A 5,994-nucleotide genomic window follows, 5' to 3' on the forward strand; every position below is an offset into this window, starting at 1 on the left:
CTTCTTTTTTTTTTTTTGAGTAGGAGTCTCACTCTGTCACCCAGGCTGGAGTGCAGTGGCCCACTCATGGCCACCCCAGCAACGACCTGCTGGGCTCCAGCAATCCTTCCGCCTCAGCCTTCCAAGTAGCTGGAACTACAGGCGTATGCTACCATGCCCAGCTGATTTTTTTTTTTAATTGTAGAGATGAGGTCTCGTGAAGTTGCCCAGGCTGGTCTCGAACCTCTGAGCTCAGGCGATCCTCTCACTTCAGGCTCCCAAAGTGCTGGGACGACAAGCTTGAGCCACCATGCCCAGCTCCACTTATCTTTTTGAGGCTTAACATTCAGCCCACTCACTACAAAGACCCACAGAAATTGTATTTTTTTAATCAGAATTTTAAGAACAAACTTTCACAAAATGTTTTTTATATCATGTTAATATATTCTTTATGCCAACACAGTTGTAAGACATATTATTTTGCTCTTTACACGGAGGAAGGGGAGCATAAAAGCAAAAAGTGCCTAGGACCTCCCAAATAATAATTCCGCCTTGCTTACAAGGATTCGATACTGGAAAGGCAGAACGCTGAAAGGACTCTGGAGAAGGCTCCAGAAGATTTCTTGACTGAGCATAACACAAGAGTGACTGTAGGCTCAAGAGGGCAGTGAGAACTGGAAGCAGGGAACTGACTTTGGAAGAAGTACACCAAGAGAGATTAAAATAAGACACTGGGCTGGAAATGATGCCTGACACCTGTGATCCCAGTACTGGGGGAGGCCGAGGCAGAAGGATGCCTTGAGCCCAACTCGAGACCAGCCCAAGCAACACAGCCAGACCGCATTGCTACAAAAACCCAAAAACTTAGCCAGGTGTGATGGTGCACATGTAATCCCAGCTACTCAGGAGGCTGAGGTGGAAGGATCCCCTGGGTCCAGGAGATTGAGGCTGCGGTGAGCTGTGATTGTGTCACTGCACTTCAGCCTGGGAGACACAGTGAGACTTCAAATAAAAAATAAAAACAATAAAAAATGAATAAAATATAAGAAATTTCATTTTTCCCTCAAAACAGTTTTACAAGGTAGAAATTACTTTTCTAAGAAACATATTTTGTTAGATAAAATTCACATAAAATACAACACACCCCTTTATTCTCATTATTTTTAATAAAGAGGAGGTCTCACTGTGTTGCCCCTGCTGGTCTTGAACTCCTGGGCTCGAGTATTTTTCCTGCCTCGGCCTCCCCAAGTGCTGAGATTACCGGTGTGAGCCACTGCACCCAGCCCCTAATACAGTCCACTGGAAGTGTGCACTTCAGGCCGGGAATGGTGACTCCCGCCTGTGATCCCAGCACTTTGGGTGGGGGGAGGATCACTTGAGCCCAGGAGTTCGAGACCTGCTTAGGCAGCCCAGTGGGACTCCGTCTGTACCAAAAACGTTGTGCATATGTAGTCCACGCTACTCGGGAAGCTGAGGTGAGAGGACGGCCTGAGCCCCAGAGGCTGGGACTGCAGTGAGCCGTGATCATGCCCCTGCACTCCAGCCTGGACGACAGAGTGAGACCCCTAACTCAAAAATAAAATCATGTACAATCCTTTTTTTTTTTTTTAACCTGAGTCGGAGTCTCACTCTGTCGCCCAGGCTGGAGTGCAGGGGCGTGCTCATCATCACGGCAGTCTTGACTTGCTGGGCTCAGGAGATCCTCCCACCTCAGCCTTCCAAGAGGCTGGAGCCACAGGCCCGCACCACCACACTTGGCTAATTATTTGGCTTATTGTGTAGAGCCGAGGTCTTGCCGCCTAGTTGCCCAGGCAGGTCCAGAACCTGTGGGCTCAGGCGATCCTCTCGCCTCGCAAAGTGTCGCGATGATAGGCGTGAGGCACCGCGCCTGGCAGTCCTTTGCTTTTTAAAAAAATACACACACAGAGTTGTACAGCCATCAGCACAACTAATTCTAGAACACGTATTCCCTCCACCCTCTAAAAGAAAATCTACGCACTGGCAGTCAGTCCCCATTCGGCCCCGGCTCCCTGCAACTCAAACAATGACGACAGATCCACTTTGTCTTTGAGGTGGATATTATTACCTTCATTCACAGAGGAGGAAGACCAAAGCTCACCGGAGACCTTTCAGCAGGAGGGTAGCATGAGTGTTTGTGGTTTAGAAAAACCAGTCCACTGCCCGGTGAAGAAGAGACGGTCTCAGAGCGGCTCCCAGGCAAAAACGGGCGGCAAATGCTCTGCTGCATCCACTGCGCTCCTCAGGAGTGTGGCAGGGACTGAGGCTGCCACACACCAGTTCTGCATGCAGTGTGCAATTTGGAAAGCAAAAGGCACCGCTATGCCCCACACCCGGGTGACTGTCCCTGAGGACCAGAAGCGAGGAGAAGCCCCTAACTGCTGGACCCGCAGAAAGCAGGAAAGAGACAAGCAGCTCGAGAGGGGACCACACGCAGCCCAGGGCCCGGACCCGAGCCCGCCGGTCTTCGCAGCGCAGCGTGGAGGGGCCCGGCGGCCCGACGGCATCGTGCAGGGCGGGCTGACTCAGAGCAACTTAGGCAGAGCCTGCAGCTGTCCGCCCCGTGCTCCACCCTCCTGAACCGGCTTCCCTTGGAGTTGGGGTGCGGCCACGTGACCATTGTTTTTTCAGAGATGGTCTGCCAGGTGCAGTGGTTTCACGCCTGTCATCCTAGCACTTGGGGAGGTGGAGGCGAGAGGATTGCCTGAGTCCAGGGTCTCGAGACCAGTCGGGGCGACTTGGTGAGACCCCGTCTCTTCAATAAGTCAAAAATTTGCCGGGTGCGGTGGCGCATGCCTGTGGTTCCAGCTACTTGGAAGGCTGAGGCGGAAGGATCGCCTGAGCCCAGCAGGTCGAGGCAGCGACGGCCATGAGCATGCCACTGCACTCCAGTCTGGACGACAGGGTGACTCCAACTCCAAAAAAAAACCCAAAAAACCCAAACCCACCAGGGTGACCTGCGACCGTCTGGACATCCCAGGATCCTTCGTGACATCTGCTGAGTCCTTTCTGCCATGTGAGGGAAGAGTCACGCTCCGACAGTTGGGATGCAGACGCGCCTGGCGGCCATTTGGCCGCCCAGCACCGAGGGTAGCAGCGCAGCCGTCGAAGTCCCATGGTGAAGACCAGGCTCCGTCGGGCCGCGTGGCCTGCGTGTGTGGACCCGGAACAGAATGGCAGGAACAGTCGCCAGGCATCTTGCTCCAGTCTTTTCCAGGTGGCTGCCTTGAGCTTCCTTATAGTATGGTCTTGGGGGTAACCGGATTTTTTTTTGAGTCAGCTAATTTTTTGATTTATTGTAGAGATGAGGTCTCATCAAACTGCCCAGGTTTGCCGGCTCAGCCGATAATCCCAGCACTTTGGGAGGCCGAGGCAAGTGGATTGCCTGAGCCTGCAGGTTTGAGACCAGCCTGGGCAACGTGGTGAGACCTCGTCTCTACAATAAATAAAGAAAATTAGCCAGGCATGGTAGCGCACACCTGTAGCTCCAACTACTTGGAAGTCTGAAGTGGAAGGATCGTTGGAGCCTAGCAGGGGTGCTGGGGTGGCCATGAGTGTGCCACTGCACTCCAGCCTGAGCATCAGAGTGAGATTCCAACTCAAAAAAAAAATTGCCCAGGTTGGTCTCAAACCCAGGGGCACAGGAAATTCCTCTGGCCTCCGCCTCCCAAAGTGCTGGGATGACAGGTATGAGCCACTGTGCCTGGCTAGGTTTAACAAGACTTCTTACTCAGTGTTGTTTCTCTCAGAGCAAGAGTTTCATAAAGCCTAGTGGAACCTGCAAGGCTTCTGAGGTCCCAAATATGACATCTGCCACATTGCTTTGGTCAAGCAAGTCTCTGAGGCCAACCCAGGTTTAAGGGGAAGGGAATTCGAGTCCATGGTTCAACGGGAGGACTAACAAGAAATCTGCAGACTGTCTTAAATATGTACATATTTCAGCTGGGCACAGTGGCTCATGCCTATAATCCCAGCACTTTGGGAGGCAGAGGCGAGAGGACTGCCTGAGCCCAGGGGTTCGTGACCGGCCTGAGCAACAGGGCAAGACCTCATCTCTACAAATAGAAAAATTAGCCTGATGTGGTGGTGCATGCCTGTGGTTCCAGCTACTTGGATGGCTGAGGCGGAAGGATCACCTGAGCCCAGGAGGTGGAGGCTGCAGTGAGCTGCGATCCTGCCACTGCATTCCAGCCTGGGCAAGAGACCCCAGATCACACACAAAGAAAGAGCCAAGAGAAGACACTCAGAGTTCGAGAAGGCCAGGTGAAGACGGGCAGAGATCAGGTGATCTAGCCAGCAGGAGCTGGAGGGGGCGAGGAAGGCTCCTCCCCAAGAGCCCTGAGAAGGTACCGCCTCTGCCTCCTCCCACCTGAGTCACTGTGCTGTGGACGCACCCAGCTCATGGGTCCACCAAGAGTGTCCTCAACAAGAGGACCGGCATAAGGTTAACAGCAAAACCTGGCTATTCGTGGTTATTTTTTAAGAAATGGAGGTCTCAGCCAGGCGTGGTGGCTCAGGCTGTCATTACAGCACTTTGGGAGGCCAAGGCGAGAGGACTGCCTGAGCCCAGGGGTTCAAGACCAGCCTGGACAAGTTGGTGAGCCCTCGACTCTACAATGAATCAAAAAACTCGCTAGGTGTGGTGGCACACACCTGTAGTTCTAGCTCCTTGGAAGGCTGAGGCAGAAGGATCAGCAGGTTGAGGCCGCGGTGGCTGAGTATGCCACTGCACTCCAGCCTGGGCGACAGAGGACAGAGTGAGACTCCAACTCAAAAAAACAAACAAAAAAGAAGAAATGGAGGTCTCGCTATGTTTCCCAGGCTGATCTCAAACTCCTGGCCTCAAGTGAGCCACCCATCCGGCCTCCCAAATGCTGGGACTGCAGGTGTGTTCCGCCTTGCCTAGCTACTGGCTACTCATTTTAACTCAGGAATTAAGCTAAGAAAACACGACACACACAAGTATTTCAGGTATTTAGAAACGTATTAAGTGACATGTGGGTACTGAGAATAGCAGCAACAGTATTTGGGTGTCCACCTACTCACCCACCGTCCACCCACCTGCCTGCCAAGGAGTGCAGGGAACACTGGACTCTTACCATACTCTGGAAACCCACCCTGAAGGGCACAGGCAGGACTTCTCAAGTTAGAAAGCACGGAGTAAGCCAGGCACGGCGGCTCACGCCTGTCATCCCAGCACTTTGGGAGGCTGAGATGAGAGGACTGCCTGAGCCTAGGGGTTTGAGACCAGCCTGGGCAGCTTGGTGAGAACTCATCTCTAAAAAAAAAAACACAGAGCAAACTCCAAATCACAGCTTGAGAATGCAGGAAGTGAAACATGAAGAGACACTCAACTAACAGCAGCCGTGCCACCGCTGAGCCTTGGGAATAAGGAGCGACCTTCGAGGGTCTCTAGGTTGGGAGTGTCAGGCTGTCGGCAGCCCACACACCACTACCTGGAGCAGCCTTCTCCCTGGATCCGAACAGCTGCAGCGTGGCGAGCAGGCCGAGAGCACTGTGGCCAGAGCGCTCTCAGAAAGGCAGAGTGCCGAACACCGCATCGCTTTCTTTGCACTGCTCAAGCTATTTTGTTCTTCGGAGACAAGTCCTCACTCTGTCCCCCAGGCCGGAGTGCAGGGTGCAATCACAGCTCACCACAGCTTCAAGCTCCTGGGCCCAAGCCATTCTCCCGCCTCAGCCTCCCAAGCAGCTGGGACTGCAGGGGCGCCACCAACCTGGCCCTCAAGTGACTTGTTTTTGGGTCGGAGTCTCCCTCTGTCGCCCAGACCGGAGTGCAGCGGCCGCTCCCGGCCCCCACAGCCTCGACCTGCTGGGCTCCGGCGATCCTTCCGCCTCAGCCTCCCAAGCAGCTGGGACTGCAGGTGCACCACCAACCTGTCCCTCAAGTGACTTTTTTTGGGGTTGGAGTCTCACTCTGTCGCCAAGACTGGAGTGCAGTGGCCGCTCCCGGCCACCGCAGCCTCGACCTGCTGGGCT

Source organism: Carlito syrichta, unplaced genomic scaffold, assembly GCF_000164805.1.
Source record: "Carlito syrichta isolate Samal-C Ts95f unplaced genomic scaffold, Tarsius_syrichta-2.0.1 Scaffold136318, whole genome shotgun sequence".
Taxonomy (NCBI): Eukaryota; Metazoa; Chordata; class Mammalia; order Primates; family Tarsiidae; genus Carlito; species Carlito syrichta.